This window comes from Coloeus monedula (assembly GCF_965178545.1).
Source record: "Coloeus monedula genome assembly, chromosome: 3".
Lineage (NCBI taxonomy): Eukaryota > Metazoa > Chordata > Aves > Passeriformes > Corvidae > Coloeus > Coloeus monedula.
The window spans coordinates 27,033,862-27,057,715 of record NC_138783.1 but is presented as its reverse complement, the minus strand read 5'-3'; positions in this window follow the sequence as shown (position 1 = coordinate 27,057,715).

The window sequence follows — 23,854 nt, the reverse complement described above, 5'->3', positions numbered from 1 at the left end:
CTCTCAAGTCATTAAGCACTGGTAGGATAAAAGGATCATCTTTCTAGTACCATCATTATGGAAAGAGCACTTTGTTAAGTGTTTTTCAGTGATAGATGAATGTAATTTTCAAATGGTGATAAAATCTCATGTTCATGCTTCCACAGCTGCAGTCACCACCCAGATTCCTCCCAGCAAGGTTTAAGGGTGAAGAGGAAGGGTGGGAACCACACCTACACAGACATCATTTCACATTTCTCTCAGCTTCATGATTGAAACCTACTCAGCACTCCACTGAGCACACTGTCTCTCACCACAAAGCAGAAGGGACTTAGGACAGCACAGCTTCCCAAGATCAGCCTCTCAGCCAGTATAGGCCTCATGGTTCATCCTTTCTGCTGTGGAAGGGCTGTTGCAAGTCAGCCCCTGGTAGCATCCAGATCCAGTGGTTGCACTGTAAAACATGTCTTAAGGAAGAAATTGTTACTTCTCTCAAACAGCTCTATGGAACAGCAGGAGTGCCCAGTGCTGGCCCCACCAAAATGGCAGGAAAACCATCTCAGGAGTCAGTCTTATGCACTCCACAGAGTTGCTTGAAGAAGTATTTAGATTATGTTTAGTAATTGTTTTACCATTACTATTCCTTATTAAGATGCTGAAAGCAGAACTATGTCCAAGGATATGCTTACAGCTTATTAAGGGCTTTGTATAAGGGCTATTACAGCCTGTTCACAAAGAAACACAAAGGCTCTCCTTCCCTGAGCATATCATCCATACCACTTGTGCCAAATCACAGAAGATTCCAGAATAGATTTGGTTGCTCTGACTAAAGACAGCAAAATTCTGTTGCACATATTTTATTTGTTTGGCCCATACTTGTGCGGCAGCTCCTAGGAGGTGGCTTCTCGTATAAACAGGGAATGATAAATGTGAGGATTTTAGAACATTTCATATTTTTCCCCTTTTGAAACCATTTAATGACATGGGAAGAGATCCCAATGAAAGCAAAGTCAATGGAAGGAAATCACAGATGAGTCTGTTTTAAGTCATCTTGTAAGATGTAATAGTCACCAAGGCATCTCACAACACATAATGGAAGGTGAATTAAAAACAATTTACGTACATTCCTTTGTCTTCCATTCACCAGACACAGAAGTTCATGCCATAGGTCACATGAAGCAGTTATATCACTACAATAACATCCTTTCTGTACTACAGAGACCACATTCCTAAGATCACCAATCATTAGTGGTATTTGTTGTGTACTGGAAAAATCACTCCTTGAATAGTTTGTGGTTTAGTAGTGCTGTTCATTAAGAGGAGCATCTGAACATCCTACACGGAATTCAGTAACAGTCTCTGGTGGACCTGACAGAGGTTTCCTCCTGCGTTATGTTCTGTTGTCAAGGTATTTTGTTAACTTGATTTGACTATTCTAAATGTTCTTATTTGTGCTTATAAAAAAGGAGCATCTGAATCTGTGAAATGGTTGATTTCTAAATGCAGTGTGAAAACTTGCAGAACTCCTAAGAGCAGCCAGAGGCCAAATTTGCCTAATCTATCTTGGAAGTTTATCCCAAAGCTACATTCCCTGACCACAAACAGTTTTTGTGACAGGCCCTAGCTTACATATTTTGCAGAGGGAACACCACCATCCTGACAGAAGCAATTACAAACTATTGAAGGTAATACACCTTAAAAGACTCACAGATATTATAGAATCTACAGAGACAAAGGATTAGCAATGCAGCTGTTTGAAAGGCTTGTCTTAAAACATGGTTTTCATGCAATAGAACAATCTGAAGAATTAGATAAATTCAGATGGTCACTATGGCTTTCAGAATCTTCCTTCTGAGAAGATTCCAGCACAAAATGAGTTTAGGTACACCAGCTGCAGAGTACTGCATATTTTGGTCTGTGAGAGTTCCCAGGCAGCTCCTCTGGGGTGAAAAATTGTGTAAGAAAAGTTCCATTTTAGTTTGCGACTTAGAACTGTCACTGTCATCAAATCAAAACAGATACAAAATTAAAATGCTGTGGGAAGCAAATACAAATATAATAACATATGATACCAATCTCATAAGGCAAGTTGCCAACACCTCTTATGAAATCAGCACAAATACTGTTTTTTTCAATATAGTAAGACAGAAGACCAAACCAGCTCCTTAGTGCTGACAGAAGAATGTTTAGCCAACTAAGCATTTCTGTAATGTTTCCTTCCCATTGTGAGTAACTTCTAGAGGTAACTGAAACTATCATCTCCATCTGGTTCTCTCATTTCCCTCGAGAAGCTTCTGAGCGCTGGGCTTCTTTCCCACCGTAGCTCTCTAGATTTTACATTCTTTTGTTGCATTTCGAAAGCTGAATTCAGCTGGAGGGCAGGGCTGCTACTCAGAGAGAGCTCCAAAAGAGCAGTTCCAAGGTCTTGCATCTGGGAAGGAATACCCCCTTGCAACAGTACAGGCTGGGAGCTGCTTGGAAGCGCAAAAGGACCTGGGTGTCCTAGTGGACAGTTTGGATGTGTGTCAACACTGTGCCCTTGCAGCAAAGGTGGCCAGCAGTGTCTTGAGCTGTATTAATGTGAGGGCCAGGGGGATGATCTTCCATAACACCTCATCTCAGTACTGTCACTAGTTTGGGGCTCCCTCCAGTACAAGAACTATATTGGCAAATGGAGCAGAGTCAATGAAAATGCCTCCAAAGCAGGCAGGGCTGGAGACCATGATGTGCATGAGGAGGCTGATAGAGCTGGGTATTTTCAGCTCGGAGAAGAAAATGCTAAAAGGAGATCTTGTTGCTGCTTACAACTACCAGACTGCAGGACAGGACTGGAAAATGGAACCAGCCTCTTCTCAGAGGTAGCACTGTGATGGCACAAGAGCCAACAGACACAAATTACAACAGAGTAAATTCCATATTCTAGATGAAGGGGGGGAAATACACCATTAGGGTGGTCAAACACTGGACTAGGCTGCTCAAAGAAGTTGTAGAACCTCCCTATGTAGAGATGTTCAGGACTCCCTTGGCCCTGATCAACTTGATCTGATGAGGCGTTTTGAGCAAGGAGTTGAACTAGATAAGCCCTGAAGGTCCCTTCTGACCTGAGTTATGACTCTATGATTCTAAGATACCAGATAACATGCTATGGGTCAAAGTCCTATAGTTCCAGGTGACGGTCTAGAACCTGGCTTTTGTTGCTCTTGGCTACTCATTTTCATCTCATTTGGGATTTTTAGTTTTTGATATAGCTTTCAGTAAAAATCCTTCTCCTCTCTTTGCTCTCATTTTTCCTTTGCTCCAGTTTTTATTGCCTATTATGCTGATTTTTTAAAAAGAATAACAACAAGGTTTTAGTTGCAGAATGGGTTTAAATTCATCCTTTTAGAAAGGAAAATGGGTATTGATTATATGTTACTCAATCAATGTACATAATTAGTCTCATCCTCAGAAACACATTTATAAAGCTATAATGATATATTTACCTGAGGTTAATTATTAATTCACTTCAGATAGGAGCCTCATGACTGTACATAAAGCACATTTATTTGACACTCTAGAGTTATTTGGTTGTTGAGTGGTTTGTGTTTTTAAAAGAGAATAAACACTTAACATTTAGTTCTGGGTTATTTTGGTAAGAAACATCTGTTAATTTTACTGTGCCGAAAGTCATTATCAGGGGAAAATGGTAGCATAAATTTCAAGAACAATTTTTTTTACATTTTTACTGCACTGTATGTATGAAAAAATTCAGGGGTGCTGGGAATAAAAATAAGCTATTTTTTTCTTATTTAAACATGGTAAATAGAGAAGGAAAATATTAGGGAGGATCTCTTACTGTCTTCTGCTCTTGAACATGTTCATGTTTATTGGATCAATGCCCAGTACTACTAAGATCCTTCAAGCAAAAACAGTTAGAAAAGCATTAAAGATGAATTGTATCTTGTAACTGTGGGTTTTATACATTTAAATAAAAGCAGTATTTCAAAGTACTGAGCAATTTAAATTCCCAGGATACAGCAATCCTATGTCTCAGTGAAAACTGAAGGAGGAGCCTATGATTACTATAAGATTAATTAAGCACTTAAGCACAGGCAAAATTTTAATCATGGCTTTAGCTTCTGTGGGAATTAAGCGCATACTTAAATCTGTATCTATTTTGCTGAATCAGGAACTATGAGTCTCCTAATTCAGTTATTTCCATACATTTCATCTCTATTTTATAGTTAAGATACTGTCCTTCACATTCTCTTCTATATGTTGCAGTTTTGTCAGGATTTTAGTTTTGTCTTTTAGCTTTTCTTCTTTCATGCAAAGCCCAGGTTGAAACAATCTTCCATGAATTACACCTCCTCCAAATTCTATATCTTGCCTGTATTGTTCTAGTTCTCTTCTCTGCCAGCATTCTTATTTGTTCTTACCTCTGAATTAATTTAATCACTGTGCCAGGTTGAATCATGATTTGATTTATACTGATTTCTGTTTCCAACCTCACTGACCAGTGGCAACTAGAAAAATTTTAGATGTCTGGCTCCTCAAATGCTGCAGCTCTACTGATATATTTACATGCTTGACGAGAAGAGATCACATTTATGATTAGGAAAATAATTAAGAGCACCCTTTCTTTTGCCCTTTTGAAAGTGAAAGAGAGGAATTAAGTATGGCACGTTTCATGGCTTTGGATCCAGTCTAAAGAAAATATTATTTCCATACATCAATGTCAGAGACCAATGTCATGTTTAGTTGTAATATATTTGTGCCTAATGCTGTCTACAGGGGAGCCTCAGATGTCAACAGAACCTTGAGGTGAGACTATAATGTTACAACCTGGGACCTGTGAAGACAATGTCTGGAAGCTAAGAACCAAAAGCAAGAACTTCAAGCAAATTTTCTGTTTCAGAAATAGATGCAGATGAGATTGGTAATTTCCCTAGCAAATAAAATAATTTGTTTCAAGAGTTTGTACTTTGCCTGTTCTTAAAATTATGAGTCGGGGTATGAACATGTTGATATAATCTCTTTCTCTTCCAGATAAAGAAACTGGAGAGCAGCTTGCTTTTTTTTTTTTTTTTTTTTTTTTTGTCTCATTGATTGCAGTCCCACCAACGCAAACTGGGCTGAGCTGAGCTGCAACCATATCAGTAAAGTGATGAGTAAAATATATTGTAGTGAAAAGAGGAGAATCAAAATGTGAAACTATATTCTAGAAACACCAGATTAATGATGAAAAGCTGGATAACTTTTGTACAGATTTAAGAATTGTGCTGCTGATGGATAGCCCTAACTGGTGCTGATGAAATTCAGAGCTGTATGCAAAAATGACTCAACTTCAAGAAAATTGGTGTAGCATTTAACTGAAATAGCAGAGAATTACACTTTTAAATAGAAGAAAGCCTGAAAATATTAAAAGCTTTAAAGGAAATACTACACTTTACTAATAAAGACATACATGAACTTTAGAGCATATGATCAAGTTTAAAGAATTAGGGTTGTTTTATGTGAAAGCCAAGCTTTGTGCACAGGGCTAATTCTTGTCCCTGGAGAATAGCATTGCCAGTTACTAAAAAACCCACAGACTTGGGGTTTTTTCTGTTATTGCCAGCACTTGGATGCAATGACTGTGCAAGAATTTCAAGAATCAAAATCCGAATTAAAAAAAATAAGAGCGAGAGATATAAAAGATATTACAAAAGTGTAAGTTTCTGGCCTTTATGATTGTTACAATAATTTTAAGAGATTCCCAAATCAACCAGAAAGTTTGATAAAAACAAAAGATAGAAGAAAGACTCCCTGGCCCTTCATCTTCTTTAAATAGCATTGTCTTTTCAGCCCCAGTGTTTTGTTTTTTTTTTTTAATTTGTGACTGGCAATACTCAGTTCCCTCAACCCTTTGCATTTTCAGACATAAGGGGCAAATGACACCCTCTCCTGTTGAGGTGCAACACCACAACTTCTGTGCCAACACATGCCCCGAAGTGTCCTTCGAGCAAGACTTCAGGAGAAGGATGTGAGTTGTTGAATGAGATTGCAACCTCACAGTGTCAATCTCTCCTGTGAACAAGATGGGAGTAATACAAATGTTAGTGAAAATGGATTTGGAGAGACTCCTGAAGAACTTGGACAGCCAGTTGCAGCAGATGGGAAGGAAAAGGTTCACTAAATTGTATCTTATGGGTAAACGCAAAGGGGAAGAATTACCATACTGAATATCAGGAGGTTGGAGCAGCAGCTCGCAGGAGATGAGGCACAGCAACACAGATGTGCAATGTTTTCCTGCAAAGTCCTGGACTGAGTGTGTATGTGTAATAATTCTGTTAAGTGATAGAGGAGGTATGGCAACCTAGCCTGCTCTAGCAAAAATTAAAGTTAGGGAATCTTTGTCAAAAAGGTTGAGTAGGTGTGGAACATACATTTTCAGTCTATTTCTAAATGCTAGGAATAAAAGCCTGCAGCTACTTGTATGATGAGAAGGAAAAGAGTGTCATTCCAGACATAAATATAAATAAATATGTAAAGATATAAATACATAAATATAATATATAAATATGTTTTAAGCAGAATGGCTCAGTAAAATGGTGCAGATCAGGAGGGTCTTTTCATTAGGTTGTGACCATTAAGTACATGATTCTATCTCAGTGTAAGCTAAAATCTGTGTGTTTGCAGTACAGCTCAGTCCAAGAGGGTATCAAAAATGGGGATGGTTTTGGTGGTAAATTATATACTGAGATATGAGGTCCAGTCTCTTCAAAATCTTTACAGCAATAGGAGAAGGAAGGTGAACTAAAAGAAGCACTTCTTTCAGCATGACCATTAAAACCTTCTGCAGGCCTCTCATGCAAGTTGCAACAACAAGAATCAATCAGCAACATTGATGTTCTTCTTTTGTCACTGCTGGTATCCTTAGGCAGCAATAACACCTTCATTTTTATGTCAGTGAGAGAGAACACACATTTTATGTGTCAGTAATTATTTATGTTCAATCTACTGTAATAAAGGCCAGATGATCAACTCTGTTATGCAAATGGATGCATGGAGAGAGCAAGGAAGTCAGCAACTTGAAGTGGCAGAAGGAACAAATAACATTCTGTTCATGGGGCTGCTTTTCTTTATCCCTTGGCCTTTCAGTAGCTTTCTTGCCTGCACATTCTTATTCAAGGGGAAGGGTGCAGTCAACTGGAAGGTGATGAATTCTGTTAGAAACCACTTCATGTCACAACTGAGATTGAGCTTACACAGGGAAAGATATACAGGATATTAAAGGTGTCCAGTAACTAAAGACCTTGTTACTTTTAGGCTTTTAGTGCATATAAACTCTCAATAGTTTAAGCAAACAGGGTGCAATGCTTAATGATTGTTAAGACAAAGACTTATTTTGCTAACATGCAAGTAAATAGGGTATCTATGGGATAGAATATAGGGAAGTAAATAGGGAAAGAAGCACAAACAATCTACATATAATTAACAGGAAATATACTTTATACAGGCTATAGTCTACATATATTTATATGTCTTTGTCATTTTAGATTTGTCTTCCTAGGCATGTGCATGAAATATTGAACTAAATATTCATCACACCCTTCAAAAGCAGACAGTGACTGTGGACCTCCAGGGCTAAACCCATTCTCTTCAGCTTAAGCTAAATAACCAAGCTCCCAGGAACTTGTGGGACAAGAACAGTTCTAAAGTAAGGGGTCTTCCTGACCAGCAGACTCATGCCAATATAATTGTGTCATTCTAGCTGAAGTAGCTTACATTCAAACATTTTATGCCGTAAAACAAATAGTATAATACTTCTGGTATTTAAATATTACAAATACTAAAAATTATTTTATGACATCTCTTTTGAGGATTTAATACTGGGTTTTAATAGAGATTCAGTTGGGGGCCAGGCCCTGAGCCTTAGAGAGGGCTGTACGACCTGGAACATTGTGAATATTCATATCTTGCATCCACTGCAATCGACTAAGTTTTCTCTGTATGGGATTAATGCATAGATTTTTTTATTTTCTTTCTCCCTTTTGGCTGAGATGGAGAAAGAATTCTGGGGAACAACAAACAAAAATGAACACCCCACATGTGAACTAACAAATTGATATCTTGATAATTGTGTATATAGACACATAAAAATTAATACATTAGTAAATTAAATAAAATTAATAACTCCATTGCATTTTCAGAAGGTAGGGACATAATAATTCTATTTCTGTCCGTGAGAGTAGCAGATTCAAAATCTTTTTCTCAGGACAACCAATAAAGTAGGCTTACACCTCCATTTTGTAATGTAAAAGCTCCAGTTCTGAATACTTCCTGAACTTTGGGAAACTTCATACCTGACTCAAAATTCGTGGCAGAATGTTTCTGACATTTGTATCAATGCTCTTGATTCTCTTCTGCCAGCTGTAGTCCTACTTCAGTGGATTAATTTCTGAAGTTTAGCCCATGTTGAAGGAAAATGCTTATGTATGGCTTATTGTTTCTTCTCTTGCTAACATTTCTTATTTTTCCTAGGGCTACTTACCCAGATTTTTCTGAAGAACATTTTCCTTCTCACTGTATTGAGCTTGAAGTTTGTGGTTTCAATTTCAGACCTAAAGAGGGATTTGCATGCCTAAAACATTCTTTTTTTACATCTCATTGCCTTGATGAAAAGACAGTACCTCTCCCTACAGCCCTTGCCTGCATGCCTCCTGAGAGAAAAAATGCAAGCATTAATGACAGCACCCCACAACTGGCTCAACCTGGAAACCCTCACAGAAATGATTACCCTTGCAGCGAGCCAATGGTTTGCCTAGTCCGACCTGTCAGGTTTTGGCCCTGTGCTTCTAATATCAAGTGCCTCCCAGAAGAACTGAATCAAAATATCTCAGATTAATCAATATCATGTTTATGTATAAAACAGACTTACTGACCTTTTGGTAAGTGACCTACTAACAAAAGCAAGGTCTCAAAGGATTTACCCCTTCATGCTCAGCGTGGGGCAACAAGCCAGTATAACATCTGCTCAGTATGCATTGCAAAGCAAATGAACAACGCTGACACCATTAATCAGCTTGTCCAAGTGAATAAAATTTCAAAAGCTGATGTAAGAAAGCTTGGCTTTAAAAGCAAACATTTCATGTGGATCTGCATGGGTTCATCTAATGATGGATTAGTTAACCCTGAGAGATGAAGAATGACTCCAGCCCTATGTTGGGGGGGGGGAATGCATGTAAATCTGACAATGTACAAAGAAAGATTGTAAAGAAATTAGAGATATGGGAAGTAGTTCTACAAAAATTGATCACCTGCCATTGGTGCCTCAAACTTCAGTGTGTGATACTAAACACGCTGAATAAAAACCACCTTGTTTTGAGTCCTATCCACTGCAAGCTGTGATTAAATGTATGTTTTTTCATTCAAAGAACTGCTAAAATGCAGGTAGCATTTTTTTCTTCCTTTTCCTCCTTTGCTGAGCCATGGAGAGGAACTGTACCTCAAAGAGGAAAATTACCTGGAATTAATTTCAGTGGAATAGATCAAAGCAGTGCAGCAGCAATTTAAATCTGGGGTTAAACTATGAGTGAAAATTGAGAAGAAGTCAGTAAAGGGAACTGATACCTCCTTATTTAATGAGGAGTAGAACATCTGTCAGGGAAAGAGAAGGTAGGGAACACAGACACATGGAAGCTACACAGAGAAGCTAGAGATGGAAAAAGTCTCTGCTAGCCAGCTTAAAAATGTAGGCCCTATTCTATTGCTTTGTCAAATCTGCTTTTAAAAGTACAAGACTTTTCTCCTTCCAAAATACCCTTTGGAAGATGTCTCCAGGCTGTAGTGTGTTTTGGTCTCAGTATATTTTTTTCCTGCTATCCTTTTTTTTTGACCTGAATTTCTTCCCATAATTACTAGCACACTCCTCTGGAATACAATAAAAATTCACCTCCCTCTGTAACCTTCACTGCCTTTCTTTTAGGACCTGATTCTCTTATGTCTTCTCAGAATATCATGCCCAAAACTTACTCCATTGGAAATTATCAGGATTATTCAAGAGGCAGGGCTTTAGCCTTATAGAATAAAGTAGGCATCACTGGAATAGGTACAATGTGTCTTAAAAAAACCTGAGACAAATGCTTTTTCATTGTGGAAAAAGACTGTATATTGAATGCATCGTCTCTTAATCACTATAATTCAGAGACTGAGAGTAAAGAGAGTGGCCATCACATGAACTGAAAGATGTGCTGTTCTAACAGAAGAAGCACCTTATTTTTCTGTCGTATTGTTTTTCATTTAGCTTAGGAAGGAAAAAGCTTGAGAATTTACTGGAAAAGTGCTACTGAGTAAGGACTGTGTCTTTGCTCCAACTGGCTAAAGAACAACAGTAGCATAAAATAATTTTGGGTCTGATGATTATAAATTATATCAGATCAATATAAATTAAATTATTGCAATTAATAAAAAGAAGTGTTAGGGAAAAAAAGACATTTTAATTAAATTCTTATTTTTATAAAAATATGTCTTTTTTTTTTTTTTAAATATCATTTTTACAAAAAGAAAGAGAGCCATTTGGAGAAGTAGGGTGGACAGAATAGTTTGAAGTCCTGAACGTTGAGGAAGTTTGGGAGGATTGGTAAAGAGGAAATGCAAAAAGCCTCTGTAACTCTTAGAGGAGGGATCTTACTGTAACTGGATGAGCAGCTACCTGAAAAAAATATGTTAAAAATAAACGAAAACTTAGGCAAAAAATCTGCCTTGGAGATGAGCAAAAATAGCAACAAAGTATGGATTGTCAAAAGACAAAAAAAAGGGGGGGGGGGAGGGAGGGAAGGAGACTTTAATTGTTTAAAAAATGGATCACTGTGCAGTGTTAGCAAGTCAGAAATGAATCTGCCAGAGACACCACAAGAAAATGGGGGCTATTTTTTTCATCGTGTATAGGAAATAAACATCTGTATTTAAGAATACAGAAAGAATATGATGATGGCACTTATGAACTTAGTACAGTATACAAGGCTTTAGAAGATGTTGCAAAGGAAAATACAAGGCATAAAGGTAGTAAAAAATAGGACAAAATAGAGTTTGGGTTTATGAAAGATAATGGATTCTGCTGGCATTGTTTTTGACAGCAATCAGCTTTTTTTAGGGAAAGAAAATACAGTGAGTTTATCATGACTTCTGTAAAGTATTCTCATACAGTTCATAAATTAAAGTGGAAAAGATATGAAGTAGCATAGGAATCTCCCGACTATGTGAATACAAATGAGTATGATAATAGCAAGAGGATTTGGCAAGTCAAGTAAGGGAAAGAGAGAATGAGGATTTTTCACTGAGAGTTCAAGGAAGATTACAAAGAGACATCCTGCAGGACTGTTTATGCAACTCAATATTATAAAATACTCTCATGGATGGCCTTGGCACAAAGAATAGGAGCACATTAATGAAATCTGCTGATGACACAGTGGAAGGCATTTCCAGTATAGTGACAAAATATTGTATGAGGAAGGGGAACAGATTATCATACAAGAACAATCGATTTGTAAGTCAAGAGCAATAGAAACGCGATGAACTACAATAAAAAAGACTAATAAGAATTTCTCATTTAAGTTGGAAATTTATCATTTGGAGGCAGGGACAATGACCTTCATGTTAGGTTGATGGCCTAACTGTGAGATATGACTGACATGAAGATATGAAAAAGAGAAATGCATTGCTCATATTTTAACAGAGATAAGGAAATATTAAATTAATTTTACATAAAATAATAAAACATCTCCTGGAATGGGTTGCCAGTATTAAAAATATTAATTTGGTCTGTATTGGGTGCACAGAACCACCTTCAGAGATGGGATACTAGGCTGCTCAGGAGACTGGATTCTACATTCATGAAGAGCCTATCTGGATAAGGTGCCTAAATGAGTGATGTGGTTCAAATGAGCAAATAGGTAAGGTCATAGATAAGAGGAATTTGTTCTTCATTGCACAAGATGCTACTAGCAAAATGAAGGGTAAAACAAGATTTCTAAAGAGCAGAGCGGGTAGTTACCAAACCAGACCTCTGACAGAAGAAGTGCAAGAAGACTAATTATATTTTTAAAGGACTGTTAACAGTTTGTGAGTAGATTTTTATTAAATGACTGTTTGCCATAACAGGAGATAGCACTTTGTGAACTTCAAGGTTTTTATACAGATTCTCATGACCTTTTCCCCTCCCACTTTCTTCCAACGGAAAGCAGAAAAAGCAAAGAGGGGAAAAGACTTTTAAAATTGCCAGTGCTGTTTAGGACTGAGGAATCTACTTAAATACAGACAGTTTGAAAAACTCCCTGTGGCCTCAAAGAGCTATAAGTAGTTTAACCTCCCCTCAGGCTCTAGTGAATTCACTACTTGTTCTTTGACTTCCCAATACCTCTCTGCGTTGTTCTGTAGAACTCCTACTTGTTGTAGTGCTCATCTAGGTTCAGCTTGTCCTGGTGAGGCTCAAATAGTTCTTGTCTAGGCTGTATTTGGGTATAATCTTGAAAGAGTTTGGAAATTCTGCAACATCCTCTGCCTGTGTCTGATGCTGATACCAGATGCACCCTTGGCTTTTGCCTTCCCAAGACAACTTGCCCTTTTTAGTTTAGCTTTCTTAACCTGAAAGTTTTTAAGTTTTAGCTTTCTTAACCTGACTCTATTCACTTTGACAACTGCCAAGTGTCCCCCAAACACACACTAACCCAGTCATGGCAGGACAACGACAGCTCCTCCAGTGGAGCTGTGCTAGTCTGGAATGTCATCAGTCAAATTTGGGATTCATAAAATCACGGTTAGAAGATTAAGGCAGAGACATATCCACAGATCCTCTTTCGAAAAAAACCGATGTCAAAAGCCGACTCTTAGAAAAGCTCCAGCAGAGATGGGGGAAGAAGTTCTAAGACATGCCCTTGTAAACTGCAGTGCCAAGCTCACTGAATTGGAGTGCTGGTGATTAACACTGCTCGATTAACAGTGATTACTTCCACTCAGTTTGTTTCCTTTTCACCTCCTTGGGCGCCTCAGGCTCTGCACAGGTGTCCTGGTGTGATGCTGTGGCTGCTGTTTCTATAGTCTGCTCCCAAGCTGAGGTGGCACAATGTAAGGGTAACCAACAAACAGATGTCAAAATTTAAATAAAATGAGAAAGGAGCCGTCTGGGCCTCTGTTAATCACCACAAAATATTATCAAGAGGGAGTGTGAATGAATCTTAGACCTGCTAAATGGGAGTTGCAGATGGAAATTTAAAATCAATCTATTAAAAGAATATTAATTGAACATAAGATATGATTACTTAAAAATCATAATGTTAGATGTGTACCTAAGAACTTAGTATGAAACATTCTGGAATATTAGAAATCTCACAGCTGTTTCATTTTTATTTTAAAGAGTAAGAGTTTCTAAAAAATTATTTTGAGCATTAACTCAGATAGTCCAAAGAAGCTCTTCAATTACATACTCATTATATATTTTTTTTTCATATTCAGCTGATGGCAGTTACATTTGCATGACAAACTTCTGTAATGGTAGGAGGAGCAGGCTTATGGGATAAATATGACTAGAAATCAGAGTTACAGAATTACTCTGCAGTGAGATCGTTAATTGTGCCATTTCTAAAGATAATTCTTCCTTTCCAAATTTGCCTCCCATCCCTTCCAGATGATCAGAGCTCATCCTTCTCACATCTAACATTAAAAGCGTAGTTCAGTACCCTGATGACACTTGGCTGGCACTGCCAAAGGTCTTTTAATACTCATACAGACTAGAACATTACCCACTTTATAAGCTACCACCTCCCATTTTCATGTTTGTTTTTTTTTTCTTTTCGGAGGGATTGTGTTTGTTTGTGGATTTTTTGTTTTCTCTTTTAATCACAGCTGTTGCAACTACAGTTGTGATTTACACCTTCTGGTGCAGTTTCCTGTTCTGTAGTCTGTGTTCATTTACTAGATGTCTGCAGAGAGACAGAGACTTCCCTGACAACTTCCAAATTCCTTCTCATGCCCTTTCATATAGTAACTAATAATAAGCAAGAGTTACAATTCTTCAGCAAATTCCATTGCTATGGAATCACGATATCCACAAGGTCCTGATAATATCTGAGTATTTTGTACATAATTTTGTTCCTAGACAACTGCACACAGGGTCAGATACCTTGGGAATTTAAATAATTTTGTTTCCTATGCATTATCTAAGTGAGGAATTGCATGCAGGCACAGAGTGCCTCCCATGTTATCAGGAAGCATCTTGAAATTTGACCTGTGTTTGAGAATGAACTTCTCTGCACTGAATTTCTGATGTAAAAGTCATGCCTGTTCACACTATTTGTCACCAGACTTTACTAACTGATCTACTTTTTACCAGCTTTCTAGATGCTGTGTTAGTTTTTAATTATACGTCCACACCACTGAAATCTCCGCTCTTAAGCATTCAAATCTATTTAACTATCTGAATTGCTGTTCTGACAAATTCCTGAAACTCTCCTTAACAATGGTCTGAAAGAAGGACCAAGGCCTGATTTACTTCATGTAAATAAAAAAAAACCAACTCTACCAAAGTTGCTGGAGATCCATGAATACAAGCTGGTCCTTTATACGCTGTCTCGGGAGTACCCAACAGCATTAAAATGTAGCAACGTTGCTGTAGCTACAAGAGGCTACAAAGGAGGTGACCTTTTTCTAGACCACACTGTTCATTGGGTTTTTTACTAAGCATTTCTAGACTGGTGAGAAGGGAGTTTTGTCTCTCTTTGAATATGCACGGCACTCGTTCAAACACTCCCAATCCCTGGTGCCCTCTTACCTTTTCTTTATATTATGCTTTACAGAAGCAGATGTTGTGTTGTATTATCTGATCATTCTCTTCTCAAAACAAACCACGATAAAAATATTGGTGGTTATTTCCCCAGGGCTAAGTGGAAACCTGAAAAAATCCCTCAGCATTTCTTTTCTCAGAAAGTCCTTTGGGGTACCAGAATATGTGGTGTGCTTCTAGAGAAAGTATGACCAGATCTGCATACAATATCTTGATATCCCAGGCATTTTTTCCAAAACACCTAATTTTCATTTCATCAATCCAAATAGTCACGTATAAATTACTAGAAAATGTTTGTTCCTGGGAAAGCAGAGTGTGCTCTGTGTTTATCGGGAACAGGCTGGAATTGTGGAATGTGTATTGCTCTGAGTAAGAACCGTGGAATGAAAAGCTGAATCCTTCCTCAAAAAGCCTGCTTGCTTGCTTTCCTTTTGTTTTTTTGGCTCAAGAAGGATATTGACACGATTTGCTGAGTGTTCCACAGAATTGCTGAGCCCTGTGTTACTGTGAAAAAAAATCCCTCATCACAGAAAAATACACTCCTTCAGTTAGAAGGAGGCAGTAAAAGGACCAGCACACAGTTTATGGAAATACTGCATTATAAACAGGTTGTAAAACATTTGAATCTGTAATTTTGAGAATATAATTTTGTGATTTTTGGTGAAAGATTAAAAGGAAAAATTCTTGGGATATAAGAACAGGATCAGATAATCAGCATATTTACATTTGGGAAAGTTATGGTCCTGTGTAGCAATTTAGTAGGTTTTCCTGAATTAACTCAGAGCAGAAATGATCAGCCTAAAGGAGATGTCTGCAGCATTTCTTCCAAACAATCTGCTCCCTTACAGAAAAGTAGAGTCCTCAGAAACCTGTCGGTTTACCACAGATCATTTTCAGCTAGAATCAATCTTCCTGGTGCTTTGTAGGCTGAGATTGCAATCTTGTTGGAAAACTATCAGGAAGCCACGGAAACAATAAAATCTTTGGAAGGAAAGATGTATCCCAGAGTGGATGGTAAAAAAACTTCGTCGCCTGCGACCGCTCCACCTATTTCAGGAGCTGACTCAAAGATTTCTCCTGTTTCACGACTTGACTTTCTGCTGGGCTGTTGGCCAAGGGCCAGCATTCCAATTAGGCACGAGCTGGAAGACGGCCCACAGGTCAGTGCCTTTCCCTGGACACCAAAGACAGCATTAAGATAAAATCTTAACTGAGTTCTGGCCAAAATCAGACTGAAATCATTATTTACTCATTCCTCATCTTTCACGATGTTGCAGCTGGATTTGTACATCTGAAAATTGGGAGATAGCAAGGCATGAAGCCTGAATGAAACTTCTTCATGTATGGGAAACAACAGGGAAGAAGCTCTATGAGCAGGAGGAGCAAAAAACAGTTGAAGGACTCTCTTTGCAAAAGACAGCTTAGTGGATGGAGTTCATGTGACTGAAATAATTTCCATCTTTACAGCACATTTTTGGAAGCATTGTAAACAACTTATTCACACAACTGCCACTGGAAATAAGAAATCAGCATTTTTCTCCTATTGCGAATGGCAATAATGGAAAAAAATAATTTGAAGCCCCAGAAAACAGTGATAGGGCTGGGACTGGATAATCAAAACATTAAGTAATCAACCATTGTACACAGCTTAAAGTCACATTTTCATTGAACTGGGCCATGCAAACATTCACATAAACTCCATGAACTGACCGCCTCTGTAAAACAATAAAACAACACGATCCCCACCTTGTAGATGGGGAATTGAAATGCAAATATATTTTGTCACACAGGAAAAAGCAGGAACTGAACCAGATGTTCGAAGATCTGGCCCAGTGCCTGAAGCACAAAATAATGCTTTTAACTCATAAAAGTGCTCAAACAAAACTGCTCTTTCTCACCTTTTATGATCTGGTTTAGTAAAGAAAATAGAGAAAGATCAGTAAGTACGCTGTTAACTCAAAGCCAGCTTGGTGATAAGAGAACATGCTTTGATGACTGTGGAATGTTATTTGACTTTTTCTTAAATTAGGCGAGGGGGAAAGAAAAGTGTCTGTTTTGTGTGGAGACGATTTCCAGACTTGAATCCTTTCCCTCTGTAAACTCCTTTTTGCTTTGATACATCTTTTCCAAAATTACCCAGGGTCAACCCATATGGATGGTAGTATATACACTGCCCAAGCTGCTTTCCAAACACTGCAAATTGTTGTGAAAACTTAGTAGGACAGCTACCTGGATCTATTATTTACACTTCCCAGTCTACACTGTGAAAATGTGTTTCAACAGCAGTGTTGCTCCAGAATGTGTAAATAAATTTGACTAGGGCAGTTGCACGGAGAAATGCTGTTGTGCTGTCAGCTCCTCACCCCTCTGGATGCTGGATGCCTTGGCCCTGATAATTAGCCTCAGCTCCTGTGGGAGCAGAAATGTGCTGACTAAATGATTGTTCCTGTTATCTGGGTTTCCTACTGTGCTGGGAGTTCTGTGCTTTAATTCCATTAACGGCCTCAAAGCCCAGCCATGTGCAAAATGTCATCATTTTTTCAGCAAAATCTGCATTAAGGCAAAAGACACTGTTTAATAGCCTAGTTAGTGGGATGAAGTGAACAAAGAGCTGCATGACAGGTTCTTCGTGCAAGTGAGTGCCAATTCAAATCTATTTAACTACTGTAAATTGATTTGAAGCAGCACCAGATGTGCCACTAGATTTCCATTTATTCCTCACCAGAAGTCAGTTAGATGTATATTGTCTGGAAATTGTCCCAGAGAAGCAGATGTGATATGTTTCTCGAGGCTTTGACAAAAGACCAATCCCTGGAGCTTCAGGTAGGAGTTAAGGGTTCTCAGCATCCCCCAGGAGACTCACAGCATGATGGCAAGCCACAGTATAAGTGGAATCTGCTTTGTGTAATATGACTTAGATTCAAGAAGTCTTTTGAGTAATTCTGTGAATGGAAGACTAAAATCAAATCAGATATTTAAACCATTATAATCCTTTCCTACAGAACCCAGATGAAACTACTTTGCTTCAATAATCAACATTGTAATTCTTCAGTTCTATTTTATTTTGCAATGTTCATTTCCTGTGGCCATTTTCTAAGATCTCAACATTCACAGGAAACCTAACTCCCTAACACAACCCAGTTGGAGAGAGTTTTCACTGCTCACAGAAAGGTACTGAAAGGTACAAAAGTTCAAACATACTCAGCTGCAGATGAGCTCACCCTCACCAGTTCTCTGCAGCTGATTATAATAAAAACATCACCTCCCATGTGACCAGCTCTTGCCATTGAAAAGTAATAATGTCATCTCCGGTGGGATCATGGATGACATACAGCTAGTATTAAAACACAGATATTTCTCCAGATTTCTCTGCAGCCTGTAATTTCCTTTAGGGGAACAAGTATGTGATCAGGCAGAGTTTAAAGAGGGTAAAGGAATAAACACTCTGTTAATATTAAAGGAAAAAAGATGACCACCTTAGTAAAACAGATTGTAGCTTGGCAGTTGGGGTAAACGTGGGGCAGCACAGATAATAAGGGTTGATATTTATTCTTATTTATTATATAGGAAGTTATATGGCTTTGAATAAAAAAAAGTTACTATTAGCATTTATTCCTTCAAGCTAAAGATGTTAGTGTCAAGTCTAATCAAATAGCCCATGGAAATACTTGCTTTATGGGGCATTTGATCAAGTCATCAGAACATTTAGATTAGTGTCTGTAGTACAAGAAATGTGCCTTTCTGTGCAAGAATATTATATCCAAGAAATATCACAGATTTCTCTGAAATTCTACTGTGCCTGGTGGCCTCAAGGAAGAGCAAAGGCATTCCTATGAAAAGAATAAAGCCCAAAATACTTCCCGAGTACATGTCCTTGCTCATTATAGATGCATGATTACTTGCCTAGCATTTAATTTGTGGCAGTCTTCCTTTCTAGGAAAAAAGAAAAAGAACCATTATATTATGCTTATCTGTCACAAAAGAGAAGACTGAATACTGTTACTTGCAGACAAAAGAATTCAGAAACCTTAAGGAACATCAGATAAGAATTACAATAAACCCCAGACTTTACTTGAGACAACCAAAGCCGGGGGAGGCTCTGTGCTTTCCAGACACTCCTCTCAGCTAGATTCCATCACCAGGCAGGGGAATGTGTTGTAATAAAAATGTAATATCATCCCTCATGGTTTTAAGAACCTATCTCCCATCTCTCTGGGGAGGCAGTAACATAAGGCTAAGACAGGAATCTCCTCAGCAACATCCCGCCCAAACCGGAGAGTCTGAATGTAATAAACATGGTCGAATAAATATTCATATTGAGTCAGACTCTTTTTGTACAGAGACAACATACTTTGAAAATAAAGGACACTGTGTTCTTTTGACAGAGCAGGAGGAATTGCTAGCATTGCAGACTAATCAGTGCATTGGAAATTGCTGAGTAGGTATTGCTTTACCTTCACAAAACCAAGAGACCTTAGAATGTGTATTAGCTGGTGGTGGTTTTATGAACTTCTTTAAAGCCATCTGTAGCTCTTCCCAGCTCTTTATTATTCCTCTAAGAAGAGATCACAGGACTAAGTGGGCCTGAGATGATGCCTAACTTACAGTGTGCCATCTATCATGATTTCTTAGGATTCCTTTTAGGAGATAAGAGGCTATGGAAAGTGTAAGGTAGGACTACACTTGACGCAGCTCAAAATGTGAGAAGATTTGGGGCATTTGAAAAGAAGTCTTCAAGGTTACTGCTGCCTGTACCATCAGTGCTGAGGCAACACTTGGGATGCCTTAGAGATCATGAAAAAGGAGGATTAAAAGGCCTATTGAGATTCCCCTGCAGGAATTCAAGGAGAACTTGTAAGTCAGGTTAAGCAGAACTTTTCATTCAAAATCAATACTCGGAGTCGTACAGACTTGGGATCTGAATTAGAGATACCTAATTATGTGCTGTTCCCAACAACTGCAAAACCATTTTTGAAAAGCTGCTCAATGGATACCAATTGTACTGCTCTGAGGAAAAGTGGCTGTGAGTGTTACATGTGTACTCAGCACAGCACAGACAAACATTACAATTCAAATTCTAGTAGAGAGAAACCCTGAATTCCCTGTGAGTGCTGAGGGTGACCAGACTCAGTGCATTATACAGTGAGTGCCTGCAGAGAAGCAGCAGATGTGGCTTATGCTGTACACATGCAACAGCAAGACAGAAATACAGGTACAGGCAGACAGAGCTACAGGCTCTTGGCTCTGCTTGTTGAATGAACACAAGAACAATCCAATGCCCCATCAGAAGAGCATTAGGCTTCCCCTAACTGTCCTATTACCAACTCAGTTTTTTTGAAAAGAAACAGAAATTCTCTTATGAACCAAAAGAGATTTAGGGTTTGATAATTTCTTGCCAAGTTATTGGCAATGTTATGCTTCATACCCTTGTGTAGAAGCTCACAACAGAAACCCAAACTACAGAAGGTAAAGCTGAAGTAAATGTGTAATAAAACTTGCAGTTTTCTGTGTCCCATTCTAACCTGGTTTTCATTCATGTAGAGTTAGGTGCCCTATACCATACAAAACTTTGAAGCTTTGCCGAAGTCTAATTTTTTGCCAGCAACTTGCCCACTACAGCTAACAGGAGAGCATTTGACAAACTTAAAGCTTGGGTGGTTTGAAATCATCCTGCAGTTTCATCTTAAATATTCATGGTTAAACAGCTTCAGTAAAATAACTCAATCATTCCCTAACAATATCTACACCATTATCTATACCCAGCCATAGTGCACATGTGCAACTCCAAACCTGCATTTCCTAGGTGGTGTCGACTTCAGTTTGGATTTCTGGGTGTAAAGAGTGGGAGTAGGCTTTTTTCAAGTCACAAAAGAGTCCATTTGAGAGAAAGAATTCTTTTAAAAACAGTCATTTCATTAAAGCAGCCTGACTTGGAAAAATTCTTGTCACTCACTTTGAAAAAAGAAAACCACAAACTTAGACAAGTAGGACTCACATAAGCAGGGAGATAGAAGTACTACCCAGGCAATATTCAAAGAAAAACTTAAAATGTTTCTTGTGTGTCATTTTTCTGCAGATTTTGAGCTGCTGTGAGGTGGGTGAATGTGAGGATACAGCAAAGTCCAGCTGTTCTCCAGTGCTGGGGAGCAGCTGGAAGCCAAGCATAACAAGGACAATAGGGCAGAAGCCGTGTCAGCCCTGTGCTACCAGAGTAAACCAAGCAGGGCCAGCCAGGCATGGCAGCCAGGGACAGCCCAGAGCCCAGATCACACATGGGCTTGAGATAGGCCTAAGGAACACAAACAAGAATTAAGACAAAAGATGAAATAATGAGGGATTTAGAACAATTCATTGCATCTTATGAATTAGGCAGTAAGTAAGGTCTCCTGGTCAATCCCTAGGTAGAAGGGAAGGACCAGCCACCTCCTGTGATTACCCACTGTGAACTGCAGTGCAGAATCTGCAGCTTATCCCCTTACCAGGATTCTTTCTACCTGCCTGTATGGGTCAGATTTGTCTAAGGTAAGTTAAAATATATTTTAGGACAAAGACCCAGTTTTTCTATGTGCATTTCAAGGCTGGTGCAGTTCTGTGATTTCCATCTTGGAAAGTAACGTTAAGAGAAGAGCAAACTGCAGGCTGGTGACATCTGCAAACTGAAGAAGAACACAACTTGTTCATCTGTCAGCCTGTCAGGCTCACCTGTGATTTAACTTGTGTATTTTCTGTGTCTGTGAGACATGTTAGAGGATCTCCCAGGTCAAAGTTATCTCAAAAGGAAGAAAACAGGCACAACAGCAGCTTTGTATGTTGATCATTAGAGATTTCTGCCAGTGATAAAACATATGCTTCAATTTTACTTCACTGAAAAACATTCAGTAGGGAGACCAGGTATTCCTCTTGAAAAAAAGGGTAGCAAGGAAACGTTCATTGACTTTAGCCGTTGGGTGAAGAAAGGAGGAAAAAAGGTGGAGCAACTTTTGAGACAATAGCTGGGTTCGTGCTGTCCTCTACTGGTGAAGAACACAAGTTACTGTACTTGTGTAAGCAGTACTTGAACAGAATGAGATGTTTTAATAAACCTTAAAAGAAATGAAAAGTGTAATAGCTGTACAAACTAATATATTGTCAGTATTAAGATTAAATACTTTTGTGTGTGTCTAAAAGCATGATTTTGTCTTCAGACTGCAGTTGCTTCAAGTAAATCCATCAGTTTAATGTAAACATTCTGTCATTACTGTGTATGCAGGAAAATGCTTCCCATTGCCTTCCCATTTTCCTTCTTTTTTTTCTTTTTATTTTCTTTTTAAAAATCCAGCTACAAAACACAACTAAAACAGGAAAAATGCAGTATATGCCTATACAAGCAAACATCCCTTTCTCTTTCACATTCTGTCTGAACAGATAACCTGATGGACAGCATTTATTTAAGCAGAGATGCTTGTAAAGGTGTTCTAGAGAGGTTGACAATGGTGTTTGATATGGGTTGTGTCTGTGTGGTTCTCTCCCTCACTCTGCTCACATACCCAAGTGAACAGTGGAGCTCCAGTTTCCATGCTGTTTGCTGAGCCCAGCGTGGCCACCCAGCTCAGTGCCCACGGCACAAGGTAACAGCAGTACCACGTATTCATGCAGAAAGGAGGCTCCAAAAGACATTAGGAAATGTCCTTTAGAGCCTTAACTGCAAGAGTAAACAGCAGATGAGGAGAAGGGCACGGCACACAGGCAGCATTCATCACAACAGACTGCTCATTGTTTTACCTAAAGTAAGATCCAGAAAGTTTAAACATCCACCTCCTGGGAAGCTCGGGTCACAAAGTCTCTTGTGGGTCTCTGCACAGATGTGAAGAACTTATAATTAGAGAGGCTCAAACATGGTCCGATTCCTGAATCTGTGTAATGATTTTAATTCTTTTTTGACTTACACACTTGCTATGTGGCTGGGATACAAGTTCAGTTCCTTGTTCTACCTTCCTCTGTGGCAGCCCTGTTTCTTCCCGTCCTCAGGAAGGATTCACAGTGATTAAGAGCAGACTTACAGCCTCTTCTGTGGTAATCATGGGGAGTATACCAGGGCTGATGAGAAATTCCAAGAGTTCAAAAATCACAGCCCCTGCTGTGATGCAGTATAAGACTATCATCTTTTTCCCCTACTTACCTGGAGGCTCCTGAGCTACACCAATGCCTGGAAACAGCCCAGAAACAGCTGTAAACTACCACTAGAACGGGACAGTTTTTCCTCAGGGCAATCCAGAGGGAGCATGAGATGACATAACATGCCTTCACATATCCTTGAGATGTTTGTGCACTAAACAGAGTTACACCCTAAGGACAGAAATGGAACTGATGAAAAGGTCATCTTTGTTGTGTTTTCTTTCTGAGAAAAAAAAATCCATTAGAGGTTATCAGAGAAGGAATTTTATTTTTAGAATGCTCTTGTTCATGAAACTCAAGAGAATTTTTATCTTTGACTTGAAGAGGAACTAAATAATGCCTTTGGGGAATGACTTCTTACATTACCAAAAAAGAAATATGATTAGGAAAACCTGTGGAAAACTCCAGGCAATTGCTTTCGAAGAAATTTATATGTAGAGAGAAGTGTTCATGCTAATTCTGAGACATTATTTTGTCATGCTGTTAGTTTTATAAGGTACTGGTTTACAGTTTCTTCCAAAACCTATTAAAATTAATGGGGATCACAATTTTTAATTAGCACTGGATTAGGAGAGTGAGAGTGAGAATTTTACAGAGGAAAAGAGAGACTGTGATTTCATGAATTTATTTGATTTTTTTTTTTTTTTTTTTTTTTTTTTTGGCAATAAGTGAAAATATCTTCCAACACATACAAATATAAGTAAAGATAAAAATCCCATCCAACAAAGGTCTATAGAGCTTAGATCTGGTAAAGCATTTGCACATTTACTGGAGATAGTGTATTTGTCCTTACATAGCACTCCTGACATTGAAAAAGCCTTCACAAATTTCTCCTTCTGCTGTTAAATCAAAAACTCAAATTGTCTGTTAGCCCAGGCTTGTAAAAGCATTGATAAGCTACACTAAGACTAAAAATCATTG